This window comes from Mus caroli, chromosome 1 (assembly GCF_900094665.2).
Source record: "Mus caroli chromosome 1, CAROLI_EIJ_v1.1, whole genome shotgun sequence".
Classification (NCBI taxonomy): Eukaryota; Metazoa; Chordata; class Mammalia; order Rodentia; family Muridae; genus Mus; species Mus caroli.
The window spans coordinates 9,240,448-9,255,920 of NC_034570.1; the positions used below are offsets into that span (position 1 = coordinate 9,240,448).

General features: G+C 43.7%; 1 protein-coding gene across 3 annotated transcripts in view; it reads right to left on the bottom strand.

The window, feature by feature from the left end:
- Positions 1-15,473, bottom strand: part of Ncoa2 (nuclear receptor coactivator 2) — a 228,504-nt gene that overhangs the window by 140,353 nt on the left and 72,678 nt on the right. For all 3 annotated transcript variants that reach the window (XM_021170361.1, XM_029476884.1, XM_021170377.2), the window contains exon 2: positions 1,556-1,612. The gene's annotated coding sequence lies outside the window, so the exon portion shown is untranslated. The remainder of the gene's footprint in view (positions 1-1,555; positions 1,613-15,473) is intronic.

Here is a 15,473-nt window from a genome sequence, read left to right on the forward strand (position 1 = left end):
GCTGGGCACTCACAGGAGCACTGCAGAGCTGCTCAAAGGGCAATAGAGCTTCTGCAGACTAACCCTGTAAGGATGTGTGAATCGGAAACAGTGTACAACAGCTAATGTTTTATTTAATTACAAGCAAATTAAAGGTCCTAGGAGGAAAAATAGCCCCTGTAAAGACGAGAGACAAATATGCATGAAGACAGAGCAAAAGCAAAACGAGCCTTGAAGGAGGCTCAGTAGCTAAGGAGGGGTTTACTGCTAGTCCTGATGAGTGGAGTTTGAGTCCTGGGATCCACATGGTGGAAGAAAAGAACCAACTCGGTGCAGGCTACCTTCTGACCTCCACAAATGTCCAGTGCAGTACTCAATAAATAAATAAGGAAATACAGTAACAGCTTTAAGTAAAACAGACAAGTACCCAAGCGAGACGGCTAGTATCTCAACACTTGAAGAAGGGTGGCATGGTCAAGAGCACGTGGGCATCAGGTGTCCTGTGAGGTCAGCAGCCACTGAGACCAGTGCCCACATGAGTACACACAGCAGGAAAATGAGCTAACAAGTCTCTCAGGCTGGGAACTAAATGAGAAACGGTAAATCCAGTGACAGACAGTAGAAAAGATTTAACTCATCCAATCTTCAGACATCAAAACTTGGTATCACAAAACATACCCAAGATGCTAAGAAGGGTAAAAAATACCAAACTGAAGGTGTTTACACTTCATCCTAAGACCACTGACACCTGACAGAGTAAGGAGTCAGAAGCCACATCCCCTCAACTCCACCCTGATCTCTGAAGGAACATGTCCAACATACTGACTTCTCACAATGTTCAAAAGCCTTATACACTCTGTACAGATTATTCTCACTTCTACTTTGTACTTACAGATAGATGTTCACACTCAACAGGCTTTATTTAGTCTTAACTGCAAAGCATTCAGTGCTCTAAGAACTAAGGCTATGTCTTTGAATACAAGCAGTCCCAATGCTAAGGGAGCTGAGGTTCTCAAAGGGTAAGTTACAAATGAAGAAAAGTGTATCACATGTTAATAACATGTTTAATAAATCCCATGGACATCATCAGTGGATGAGTGGGGAACGTCACTGGCACAGAGGCTAAGCCCAGTATTTCACAGCACCTGTACATGCAGCCTGAGAGTTAATGGTAAAACTTATAAAAGTTTTCTTTTCTCCTACATTATACCAGTTTAATAACAGGTAAATAATACAACCACTCAAAAATATTTGACATATAAAAATAAGTAAAAAAAAAATTTTTTCCAGGCTCTGAGGTTAAAACTTAATGAATTAACTCAACTTGTCCAGCAGGTACACTGAAGACACACACTTTCCAAATAGAAACAATAACCAATCAACACCTTCAAATGCCATTTCAACAATTCCATAAAAGAGCTCTCTTAACAAAAACATGCAGGGAAATAGTAAGTTTTATTCTGTTCTTACTCACATTCCTCTTATTTGCTTACTGTTTCTAATGTATTAAACACTTTAAAATATTTAATCTAATAGTCAACATAGGGCAACGTGAGAGACCCAAGGGTTAACTCACCTGTGCCTGTACACAGTGCAGAAGAGCCAATACAGTGAAGCCAGATGCGAGAAAAATCTGCAACGGGAACAAAACCCAGACATTAGTGAGGATGCAGAGCCCTGCTGAACTCCTCAGAGCAGATGCAATTTTTATAATCGATATATAGCTAATACCCGCTCAATGCTCCCAATGCACATGAACAGTCACCAGTGACACCTCTGCACCGAAATGCATAGCTTGCCTTGCTGAGGCAAAATGGCCAAGGCATGGCTTCTGCTTGTGGAACGCAGTACAAAAGGTGCACGAGATATTTCCTTATGAACATCAGGGCACATACAAGACTTCAAGTTCTCATAACTACAATGGAGATGCTTAAAATTACTAAAATAAAATAAAAATCTATATAGTAAGTGTTTAAAAGAACAAAGATGTCAGAGCAATTTGTTCTCTGAGGAAGCGTCTGTTGGAGCAAAGCACATACAATGAGAAACAGCCATCATAGTTTGCTAGAGAGAAGTGCAAGCCCAGAAAGCAGCCCCCAGGCCCTCAAGTTTCCTCAGGGTCTATCTCTGAGAACACAGGCCGCAAGCGCAAACTGGCAGGCTGCTGTCTGGACATACAAGACTCACACGGAGAAACACAAGACCTAAAATGCATGCTTATGCTATTTTATCAAGATTAATTGTCTATGTTATGAATGCAAGAAAAAAGCCGAGTGCTCGTTGCTGGCACCAGTTCTGAAATAGTCTTTGGGGAAAGCATTAATGCCACAGACTTAGCATCAAGGAAATGTTCTTGCAACTGAGCTCCAAGGGTTGCATTTTCTTCATGTGACATCAATCTCCAGTAACACTGGATTCATTACCAAACTTAAAACAGTGCTAACGCATTTTACCTGTTTTAGAATAGAAAACAGAAGGTGAAGACGCTAATACCGAATTAATATTCAAACTGCACTTTTTCTAGAACACTGGAAATTTTGACTATATAATGTCTATATAGTAGAGCAGCTGACAAGAGGAAGTTTGGTTTACACCAGAACATAGTCTTGAAATTATCATATATAGTAAAATGTAACATGGGTATCAGAAACAGTTGGATGAAAGTAACAGAAAATGTATATGCAAACAAGTTATCGTGACTGGCAGAAATTACAAAATTGCATCTGCTCTGAGGAGTCCAGCAGGGCTCTGCATCCTATTGTAAAGTGACTGGCAGTCAGTGGCAGGGAGTAATAACATCCACAAAGGAGCACTCTCCATCCTTTCCTGAGACACGGGCAGATTTTAAACCACGCCTTACGTATCAGCCTTCGTGAGCCATTCCAAACCCCATCCAATCCTCTGCTCAAAGGCATCAAGCAGTCAACAACTATGAGCTAAAGCCTGCAGTATCGACAGGACACTACCTGCTTGCTCTATCCTATTCAGTATGCTTTGATAAGATGTAAAAACAACATGAGGCCACCCATCAATTCACTCCAGTTAAAGACAGATTCATAGGAGACCAATAGGTTTCCAGATATCCTTAGTGCAAGTTCCAAACAGAAAACTAACAAAATTTAAAAAGAGTTACAAACTCAAGTTTTAAGTTTAACACTACTTAAGAAGTAACAGTACATGGCATAAAAGGTAAGACTGCAATTAGTAATCAGCTTACTGCTCTATCAGTCTTGGGGGAGGAAAGCCACTGACTGGGGCATGGGAGAGTTGTAGAAGACAGGAGCCTGGCACATAGGGCAGAGGGGCTGCACTGTGGGTTCACTGCATTTCCAGGTGTCACTTAGGCATGGTAGGTCTACAAAAGCATGGTGGGACGGGCGAAAGAGCCGAGGTTAGATTCCTTATACAGACTAGGTCTCACCCCCACAAAGACTACTGCTATTCATAAGATTATGATTCCCATGAGACTAATACCACAACCTAGCACATCCATCACAGACTTCATTATGAAATGAAAATAACAATGTTCTTTATGTAATAATCTTGAGAGAAGCATGGAGAAGACACAGAGCTTGGGCAGGCCCACCCACCCCCAGTCCACCTAGCAGGTCCTCATGTATCTACCCTTGAACCCACCTACTTTAAACTTGCACTGACCCATTTCCAACTTACTGGAAAGTCACCATAATCAGAGAGCAGCGGGGTATCCATATAAACCAAGCAACAGAACAAAATCGAGTCCCGGAACTGACTTCTGTGTAGGTTCACACTGAACAAAATAGGTCAAAGTCATTCAACTGGGAAGGCTGCTCTTTGCAGAAATGGTTCTCAAGCCTGGCTGCACAAGTGCACAGAGAAGCAGCCTAGTGTATCGTGTACAGAAACTCATTGGAAACAAAGAGGAAAGTGGGCCTTAAACACCCATCTGGAAATGGGCAGTGTCTAGAAAAACCAAGAGCTCCTACCACTCACTAATAAGAAAAATAACTTTTTAAAAAAACTTTTGAAAATAGTGTGGGGCTGGAGATCTGATGGCCCAGGAGTTGAGACCCAGCACACACAAGGCAGCTCACAACGGCCCATAACTAGTTACAAGGGATTCAGTGCCCTCTTCTGACCTCCACAGATCCCTGACAAACACATGGTGTGCACACATAAACTCAGATAAAACATTCATGTGCATAAGATACAAATAAATCATTAAGAAGGAGCTTTAAAAAGATGCATGCCCATGCAATGTATATGCAGGTAACCTGTGTGTGTGTGTGGGTGTGGTGTATATGTAGGTGACTATAGAGGCATCAATCCCTTCGAGGGATTTAGCTCCTCTATCCCATGTCTTACAGGCTGTGAGACACGTGATAGAGGAGCTAAAATCTGAACTTCAGGCCTCTGTGAAGCAGCAGGTGTTCTTAACTTCAGAACGATGTCTCTAACCACTAAGGCAGTTTCTTAGAAGAAGTAAAATACACATTTGCTCAATATTAGGGTCTTGGTCTAAGACGATCCAGCTATTTTACATCTCCCCCTACTGTGTGTGTGTGCTGCATGTGTGCATGGGTATGTATGTATGTATGTATGTATGTAGTGTACATGTATGTATGTGCAAGGCAGTCACAAAAGAACGTCTTCCTCTATCACTCTGCCTTATTCCTCTGAGGGAGGCAGGATCTTCAGCAGCTCATCTGTTTGTCAGCTAGGCTGACAGCCAGCCCCCTCCACCCACGGCCACCAACACTGGGGTAGCACGATTCAATCTCTTGTCCTCACAGATATGCAGCAAGTGCTCTCAGATGCTGAGCTCTCTCTAGCTCCCATGCAACTATTTAAAATTCTCAGGGTTTAAATTATCCTCTCCCCGCACCACCACCAGCAAGAGTGAATGGTTTCTACAAGATTGTTCTGTGTTCCTGTTCTAGCATAAAGGCAGCACGAGAAAGGTCTTTCTAAAACTATGTGCACCTTGCCAGTAGATCATCAGTTAGCAGCAGGTCAATCCCTGCACCAAGTCTACTCCATGTGTAGTCTTCGAGAAACATGAGAGCAAGTAAGTTGAGGGCATAGGTAAGGAACAGTCACACTCAGGCCCCTCTCACATTTAGTTAATAAGTGATTATAAACAGAGCCAGAGAAAATAAAGTTGGGAAAAGAAGGAAGTGGCAGCTTTGCCACCTACCAAAAGGACATTTAATTTGCCTGAAGGAGTTTTTTTGGTTTTTGTTTTGTTTTTCTTTTAAACTCTGTACGTAGTGTCAAACTGAAATACCAATGCACAAGCAGCTATCATCTACTGGAAGCTTACTGGGTGAGCATGGGGTAGAAGGCACGGGTGTTCCCAGTTCAATCTGTACACACCTAAGGCAGGTGTTCTGCCACATGTCCATATTGTCCCTGAGGCATGCCTGGGGAGCAAGGTCCAGCTGTAGAGCTCATGGCTGGAAAGGTTGGCAAGGTTGACCAGATTCACAGTGTATGGTCACCATACCTTCAGGGCAGTCAGGGAAGGCCAGTTTTGATAATGCTATAATTTTTTGCCAACTAACCAAGAAGGCAGAGATGTGACCCCCTGAAAACTGCCTTCTGATCTCTGATGTCACACTAATAAGAACAGCAGGAGTACATGGTCCCCTTTGAGCCCTGGCACATACAGGCTGAGAGCAAAGCCTGAGCCATGTGATTTTCTCAGTTCAAGCTGTCACCGACCAAAAGAAGCCATTTCCTATACAGCAGAGTATGGTGCTGGGGGAAGCCAGGCAGGTCATCCTGAACCAGCTGTCTGCATCTCTGACATACACTGGAGAAGCCAAGTGTCTGTTAGAAAGATGACTGACTGGCCAGACAAAGGAAGCCAGGCCACTGCCAGCCCGCATGCTCTGGCTGACAGAGACTGGCCTCCATTAGGCTAGAGTCACTCCTGCCACCCCACCTCCAGGCAGGCAGCCTGGAAAGCCCTGAGGAGATATAGGGATAGGGAAAGCTGCAAAGGAATCTTCAAATTCCTTAAACCATACATGAATATGGATGCCAACAGCCTATGATATATGGCCAAACAGTCATGATGTATTGTCAGCACTTAATAATAATAATAATAATAATAATAATAATAATAATAATAATAATAATTTGCTTAAAACATAGAACCTACCACATAGTTAAACATAAAATCAATTTTAACAGTTTGCTTCAAATCACAAGGTTGCTTCAAATCACCTTAACGATAGAATGTGTCTGTGTGTGTGTGTCTGTGTGTGTGTATACTGGTTAAGTAACATAAATATATCCTAAAATGCAGCAGCAGTAGTATAAATTTCAGTGAATAAGAAAATCCAGTACTGCATCCTAAGACTTACTAACACACATAGGGCTAGGAATGCAGCTCCATGTCCCCTACTTGCCCAGCACAGGGGTGTGAGGAGGGGTAATGGGGAGGGCCTTTTGAGATAGGTGCCTGGGTTGGTCTCTAATTTGTTTATGACCCTCCTGCCCCAGCTTTGTGAGGTCCCTGGACCACAATAACATACCACTATATGTCTCAAAAGTTTGATAGTCTGGCCTAGTAACAGCAAAAATTCATCACATACCCATTGTATGGTTAGATTTAGAAGAGGAATAAAAATACTAAATTTGGAGTCTTATCTGAAAACCTTAATTAGTAATAGTTATGATCTTCTGAGAAAAAGATATAAAGGAAAAAAGTTATAGCCCAGAGAAACACCAACACTGGAGAAGAAACAAAAGCAAAATAGCTAACAAGTGGAAGGCCAGCAAAGTCAGGGAAAGGAATGCAAGAGGAGAGGTATAGCATTCCATTCCACGGTGAGACGAGCAGGCTCCTACTTGATTGGGTAATCAGAAATACTGGACCCTTTAAAAGCACACAAAGAGAGTACGATATATATCAGGCTGGGAAGGGCTGAGGTGCTGACAAGTGAACAGGAAGTAAGGATTCAGGCTTAGCACATGAAAATGACAAGCATCATTACCTTAAACTAAACTGTACCTTGCTATCTTCGTGGGAGTACTTTGAGTAAGGCCTTGGTGGTCCTTGGGAGAGCAGGACACCCTGCACTTAGGCTAGAAAGCTCTCTGAAATATACACACAAGGCTCAGCTTCACCTTCCTACCAAGACTAGAACAGGCCACGTGGTCTCTCACACCAACCAGTCCTCAAATTAAAGGCTAGATTGAAATTCCTCAAACACAGGGAAGTTTTTCTGTCCTTACTTCAGTCACGCAGTGGACAATCTCAAATTACAAACTCCCTTCAGACATTCACCTTCTCTTAGGTTTTTGTTTTTTAATTCCTGATTATTGTTAATGAAATCAATCACACTGAAAAATAAATGAGCCTTTACCCTTCCTTTTATATTCTTGAGTTTAAGGTAGACAAGCCTGTAAGACACTTAAGGACTGCCCAAGACATATATAAAACATCGTCAGACAATGAGCTAAGCAATTGGACCAAAAGTAATATTTAAACTTAATGATCCGTCCACACAGGACAGAAACAGTCTTTAACACCCAAAAGCACCCTCAACAAGCAGCAGACATCTGTCTACCAAAGGTGTCTCTGTCAAATGATTGTCACCACATTAAGATAACCATTTCAATATGATAAACAGAAGCTGCACGCGCATGCAGGAGTGCTGGCAGTCCATAAGGAGGAAACCATCTCTTTCCCACACCTCCCCACACCTTTCGGAGTCCAGGTGCTCATGTTGCCCCGTGGGTGATATATTTTCTCCACTCATCCTGAGTGTTTTATGAGTCCAGGAACAATAAATTCTACGATCTTTGGTTGAAACACCCTATCTTAACCAACTTTCCCATCCTGGGTGAGTATTATGCTTACAAAAAAAAAGCATGAAGCCTCGAAATATAAAATTCATGGATGAAATATCTAACAATAGAAAGTATAAGAGAGACTGGACAGATCTGGAAATGATTGGTCTAGCATTTGAAGCACATACTTATGGGAACTGCTTTTGCACTCTTTTTTTAAATTAGCATGAGGTAATGATACACGCTATCACCGCTATGGAGAGCAGCTATGTATGCAAAGCTATGGAGAGCAGTACAGGCCCACAATGGGCATGTCCATGAACAGGGCCCCTGGCAAATCCAACCCCTCAAACGTGTATCATCTGTTTGTACTGGAACAGTCTGGATCTTCTTCCTACGCCACTGGGAAATATATAGGACTGACTAATACGGCAAGCTAACAGTGCTATAGGAATTTATTATTCCTATCAGCTGTGCCACTAAGCTCTCTCTTCCAGGAGCCACTATTCTATTCTCCAGGTCTATAAGATCAAGGTCTTAATTCCCACATATAAGTGAGAACATACAGTATTTGTTCTGTATCTGACTACGTAACATAATATCCTCTGGGCTCATCCATGTCACACCAGTCCCATGTGATATGTCCAAAGAAAAATAAATCAGTGTGACAATAGATGTGTGCACACCAGTGTACAGTGCAGCGATATACACGAAGACTGATTCCAAGATTCAGAATCAACTCAGGCACCCACCTGTACAAGCAGATAAAACGGTACTGTTCTATTCACACATAAAGAAACAAGACCTACTGATTGCTGAGAACAAATACTAATGGCTCTGCTGTAACTTTTACATGAATTATTTTAATTACTTCTCACAAATAGGTTAGTGCCAGTAAACGGTGTTCACGTTAAATCAGAAGAATGAAAGCCCTCCCTGCTTCCCTGGCTCTCCCCTACTTCCTTCTCCACTCAGAAAGCGTAGTTGAGCCACAAAGATGCTTTGCCACGTGCAGCCTTACCCAGCTGCCAGCAGCTGCCTATCAAGGAACTGCACCTTATCACCCGATCAAAACTGCCCAATTGCTTATGCCAACAAAAGCAAAGAAAACAGAAGAAATAACATCACATTACAACAGTGGTGAAGGAACACGTAGACGGCTCTGACAAAGAATTTATCAGACACAGGATATGGTATTTAAAAAGAAAGTGAAACCATTCTGACCTGAAGTAGAAAGCAAGCACTGGAAAATAACCTCGCATCATTCTCTTCTTCCTCCAAACCAGAGGTTGCTGGGATGCAAAGTGCGCATAAATGTCCCATATATCCTGGCTAGATGTTAGTTCCCTCGCATACTTTACATGAGAATGCAAAGTGACCCACAGGTAAATCTGCTAAGTCCTAGGGTGGTGGGTCTCAACCTGTGGGCCATGACCATTAGAAAACACATTATTTCTGACAGTTTTAGGAACCCCCAACCATAAATTTGTTTTTGTTGTTGCTTCTTATCTGTAATTTTGCAAATGAGCAGTCTCTCAGATCTTACGGTTCCTAAGACCGTTGGAAATATGTGTTTGCTAATGGTTGTGACCTACAGGTTGAGAACTGTTGTCACCTGGGACAACCAACAGTCTCTTCAGTCACAGCCTTGCATTTGCCCTTACTAAATATTGATGCCTGATATCAAGTCCTGGGGACAAAGTTCTCTATAAGGTTAAGCAAGACTGGAAATACGGCACCGGCGCGTACATGCACTAAGGCGGTGCTTGGGAAGAGGGTGCAAATGTTGTAAATACATTGCACATGTGTGACACTCTCAAGAAAAAAGTGCAACAGAGTCTGCAAGTCACCGAGCCATCTGCAGAGGGCCCACTTCAATCCCTGTGGACCTCGCTTTAGTGGCCTGGCCTTGTATCATAGGTTCCACTGACAATCAAGGACGAGAGTGACACACAGAACTCTGTTGCTTTTCATAGAAGCTACTATAAGCTAAATGTCCCCATTATTCACAAAAAATAGACATGACTATAAAATGGGGGTTTTAAAACATCATGGTAGGGTTGTTTTTCAAAAACTTTACTGACACACTAAATTTAGGCCAAAATGGTACCCTCATGCTGTGCCCTAAAGAATAATAAAGAACAGAGATGCTACAGTTTAAACAAGTGTGGGGAGGGGGTGGGGCCAGGGGCGGGGGGACGATACCTTCTACAATGCTAGATTTTATTGAGTAAGGGTTTGTCTTTTCTTGTTAGGTGTGACCCACCTTTTGTGTTGTTAACTGATCTTCCTGAGCTCTAGGGACCATCTGTAAAGGCACATGAAATGACAGTACCAGGGCAGACACCACTGGTCTACCAAGCAAAGGTACCCACTTCACAAATGCAGGGACCTCCTTGGGAGACTCTAGCTCTCCAGGGCAAGTTCACGATGAGCAAAGATCCTCTCTGCTCAACACCCTCCAATCCACCAAGAACAACAAGTACTACGGGCAGGCAGCCACAGACCACAGAAGGAAGACAGCAAACTATCGTTAAGCCCTACAGATTGAAGTATGTATTCACCTGAATAGGTGGCAGTTATGGTAATGTCACTCGCAAGGTCAAGTGTTACAGAAGAACATGATCCCTGACCGGAACCATTGGAGACTATCGATGGCAAGGACCTTGGCCACTTCCCTCCCATGAAACTGGACAGCTTTGGCAAAGAGCAGGAACTGGTGAACTTCACACATTCACCTGAGAGCCCTGTGTCAGTGTCCTGAGGTATCTATGGCTCCCAGTGGCACTCTGTTGAGGTTGGGCAGTAAGTCACGGAGGCCATGTCCAAAACTATGGGAACAGCCAAGCCAGGCCCAGCTGTTCAATGTGCTCTACTCTGTCCAAGTTCCTAGCAGAGACTCATGAGGCAGAGTGACACAACCGAATAACAACCAGCAAGCTGTATATATAGTAATTCAGTAAGGGTTTTAAAGTTAAAAACAAAGCAAAACAAACAAACAAAAAAAAACAACAAAACAAATGAACAAACTAAAAACCCCACATTTCTCAAGATCATAGAGGAGCCAGCCAGAATGGCATCAAGCACAAGAAAGGCCCACAGTGACTGGTGACCACTTATCTGTCCTTTATTTTCAAAGGCAGGCTCTGGGAATCTGTGGGTGTTTATCACTTAGCATGGGACTGTATCCACACATACCTTACAACTCATTTCCCCACACATCTAATGGCTTAGTAGCACAATGACGGTGTACTGCCTGCTGCTTCTGTTTCTGCCAATGGCTGAAACTCACTGCTCTGCCCAGACACAGAAGAACCACACCACATAGGAGCAGCCTGGAGAAGATGCCAGCGTTAAGTCTGTAGTGAGCTTGCTGTTCAGTGCCTAACGGTACTTTCACACTGCCATAACACCTAAAACTCAAGGGCAACAACTGCTTCAAGTCTTGGACCCTATATAATAGCTGAAACTTTTTCATTACTGCAGTTGGAGAGATGGCTCAGCAATTTCAGAGCACATACTGTTTTCATACCTGAGTTCAATTCACAGCTCCAACACCAGGGAGCTTACAGCCACTTGTAAGTTCAACCTCAGAATCCTATATCCCTCTGACCTCTGCAGTTATAGGGTGCCACCCCACACCCTCCTACAGACACACACACACACATACACACACAATTTCAGAACACCTGACTTTAAAAATTTTAAATTTGGGGCTGGAGGGATGGCTCAACTGTTAAAGGCTAGGTTCACAACCAAAAGATTATAAGAAACTTAAATTTGAAGAATGCTTCATGATGTCTTCCTGTATATTTTAATTTTTCCTCCCTCACAAAAATAGCTAGCCATGAGGAGCATAATTAAGAAATCAACCAAATTTGTCCAAGTCAAAACCTAGAGCAGTGTTAGTGTCATCCTGAGTTCCTCCATGAGAAGGAGGTGAAGGAGGCAGCATCAAACCCCACAAAAGCTCTGCAGATTATCCAGGCCATAGTTAGCTCTCCTGGATGTCTAATGTTTGGGTTCTCATTTCAGACGATACAGTCAAGGCACGCGTAACTAACCCTCTTCACTTTTTCAGGGTCACTGAGTATGGCTGCGACACTTCTAAGATACATTCCAGACCAGCTATAGGACGGCCCTGCTTTACTGCAGCTGTGACTCCAGGACATGGGCTGGGAAACAAGGCGAGCAGTGAGCTGCTGCTTTTTCGGGGATTTATGTCTGTCTAGGTGTGTGTGCAGTTTAAACACACTATGCCCGTGGCTAAAATAATTCTAACTGCTTCTTTTACTAAAGAAGCACAATGTAACCTTTCATAACACTATTCTCTAGGTCCTACAACTAGTCAGACTTCCTCCATTTGTAGCTTTCTCTCTTCAAATGTCATATGATACCAAAGGGAACACAAATAAGAGTCAATAGTCGACAAAGTATTTTTAAACCTAAGAAAACTGCTTGATCCCATGTTGTGAAAGAACAAAACAGTCATCAGGTAAGCATGGGGTCCAAGATCGCTGGGTGTGGAGCTCTACACCTCTCTCTTTTCTTCCTTTTCTCAATCGTCCCTCTAAATCCCCCTGCCACCCCTGCCTCTTGCCAGCCAAGTCACTCAGGCTGCTCTGCCTTCCTCTTATAATTTCACTCAAAGCACGGTACTTGCTACTATGACAACTTCCCTTTAAAATAAGAAAAAATTCACAATGCTAACTATCAGCTTATCAATACTTTGTTCAAAATACTGAAAAAGTCAAGACAATAGCCTTCAAGTATGAAGAGTAACACCTGGACCTGCTGAGACGGCTCAGCCATTATAATATGGGAGGCACCAAGCCTTACTACCTGAGTTTGATCCCTGGGACCCAAATAGAGGAAGGAGAAAAACTACTCTCTGCAGCAGGCCTGACTTCCACATAGGTGCCATGGCTCCAGTGTGCACATGTGCACACACACACACACACATGTGCACACACACTAAACTATCACCCCACCCTCCCCCAAATCCTGCCATCTGGAAGAGATGCCTCAAGAGTCTATGCAACCGAAGTCTCAAGCAAGGCCCTCTCTTCTCAGGGGTACAGATGCCAAGCAAAGATCTGGGCTCCTGAGATCACCACTGAGCATCGCTAAGACTCAAATTCAGTGACAAAAGAACCTACACACCGTGATTCTCAAGTTCCTGATTTGTTTGAAAGCTCACAGTCCCTCCAGTTCAATAGACTAGTTTTCAGGCATTAGCCATCCTTTGTTTAATTAAAAGATACAACCATTTCTCCAACCACACCCTAAACAACAATATCCCCTCTTACTGTTTCATTGCAGCCTACAATTGTGAGGTATCATGAGATTTTAATTATGCCCTGTAAATGCTCTGATGGCACTGGATGTGACCAAAGCCACTCAACCATGGAGTACACACAGACACATAGCACACGTGAACACATATGACCTGAAAGTAGAAGACTCATGGGACCGCAGGAGCAAGGAAGGAGACAAGGGTTCAGGGTGAGCGCTTGAAGGCGTGTGGGAAGACACTGCTGTGCACCATTCAAATGTTGGAAAAAGAAATCATTCAGCCACAAAAGTCTAGAGCTTAGGCCTTCTGGCTCGCTTGCAAATACACAAGAGCTACAAAATAAATTTTATAGCCTTAAGAAAAACATTGCATCATTTTAAATTAATTGATTGTTTCTAGAAGTTACATTGCCGTATCCTTTGGTTTGTGTGTTATATTGTTGTGCTTGTTCTTTCCAAACAGGGTTTCTCAGTGTAGCCTTGCATGTCCTGGAACTCACTCTGTAGACCAGGCTCCCTGCAAACTCAGAAACACCTGCCTCTGTTACCTGAGTGCTGGGAAAGGCCTGTCACCACTATCTGGTAAAATGTTATATCTTGAATTTCCTAAAATAACACAGTTTGGGGCCTTTATGTCTCAAATTTTTTTTCAAGATTCCAGGTACAGAAAGACTCAAGTGGCTACTAAGTTATCACGTGTTGTTAATTGGTGCCTTTCTTGGTTGAGGGCAAGGGTCTGTAGTGAATGTGGGTGTTTTAAAGCAGCAATGTACATAAGCATTTTGGTTCGATACAGATTTTACAATTTTTGTGCTCCACACACATTCAGAGCTTTTGAGAATGCTGTCACTCTGAAACACTCTTGTTAAGCATTCGGGCAAGCACTTTCATTCATTTTTAAAAGTTGTTTTGCTGGGTGTGGTGGCACACACCTTTAATCCCAGAACTTGGGAGGCAGAGGCAGGCGAATTTCTGAGTTCGAGGCCAGCCTGGTCTACAGAGTGAGTTCCAGAGCTATACAGAGAAACACTGTGGGGGGAGGGGGGGAAGTGTTTTATTTCTAAAATAACAATCAGAATGGTAGGCTGTGGTGGTACACGCCTTTGACCCCAGAAGCACTTAGGTGACAGAGACAAGTGATCTCTGAGTTCAAGGCGAGTCTGGGCTACACAAACACACTTCATCCCCACCACCTGGATGGATGGATGGATGGATGGATGGATGACACAATGACTGGTTTATACTTCCTAAAAACCCTCATTTTTTTATTTTATTAAAAATCGTGTAACTTTACTACAATTTTCCCTGTAACACAACCTTGCAATTTCCTCTTTAACACTATATGCTTCTTGCTATGTGGGACCGTTAAAGGCAGCCTGGTTTCTGGTTGAGCTAGGTTTAAAACCCCAGAGACCCTGCAGATAATTCCGCAAGGGACGGTAGGCGTTTTGCCATGCTCATAGACACCAGGCTCCTGACACGAGGCTGCAGCTCTCCACTCCATAGGTCTGTGGCCATCAGTCATGTAAGGGCAACGCCCCAAGCCCCTCCACAGGTAGAGGATGTGTCCACAGATCATGTAGCCTCAAGACAGATCTCCATTTTAATGAAGCACCTAAAGGTCTGAAGAGCTTAGACAATTAAGCTCCCCTTCCCAGACAAGCCTCCCTGCAAAAGGTATTTAACCTCAGGCCTGCCCTGAGAAAGTGGGGTTTTGCCACTCTCCGCCATGACGATAAATGCCTTAACACCATGGACCTTCTCATTTCATTCAGATCCACCATGAGGAGCAATGGAGCAGGCCTTCCACTAAAGAGCTGGCCATCTAGTCTCCCAAAGGAAGCCTCTCAGCAGCCACATCTCCACCAAGCCAAGCCACCCTCCAAGCAAGCAAAAGACTCTCTCCTCCCAGAAGGACCCAGGTGGAGCTCTCCTCCTGCACTTTTCCCTTTAGCCCCAGGCTAGATCCAGACCACACACACACTCACACCCGCGCTTGGTTCTCAGTTCTTCCTCTGCATCCAGCAGCATCCGTGGTGCCCAAGAGTCTGAGAACCTGCCATCCCCAGCTTCTGTGCAGGTCCAGGGAGCCCGGAGCCAACTCTGGCAGTCCCCATAGGACCTTAGACTGCACTCCCCCACCCCTGGAGGGGGGGGGGGTTGCGAGGCTTCTCAAAGACCAACGCCTACCTGGCACCATGGTGGTGTGTGTGTGTATGTGTGTGTAGACAAAACTCCCAAGTCCTGCCTCACCCAGAAGCCCAGGCCCTGTATGGACTCGGGACACCACCATTTAACCCACATTGCTACACCTCAAATGTTGATAACCAGTATTATTCCTTGAGGTCAAAAGCAACCACAAGACAGTAAGATTCTTCATGATTGCAAGGGCACAGTTACTGAAATGACAGCGCATG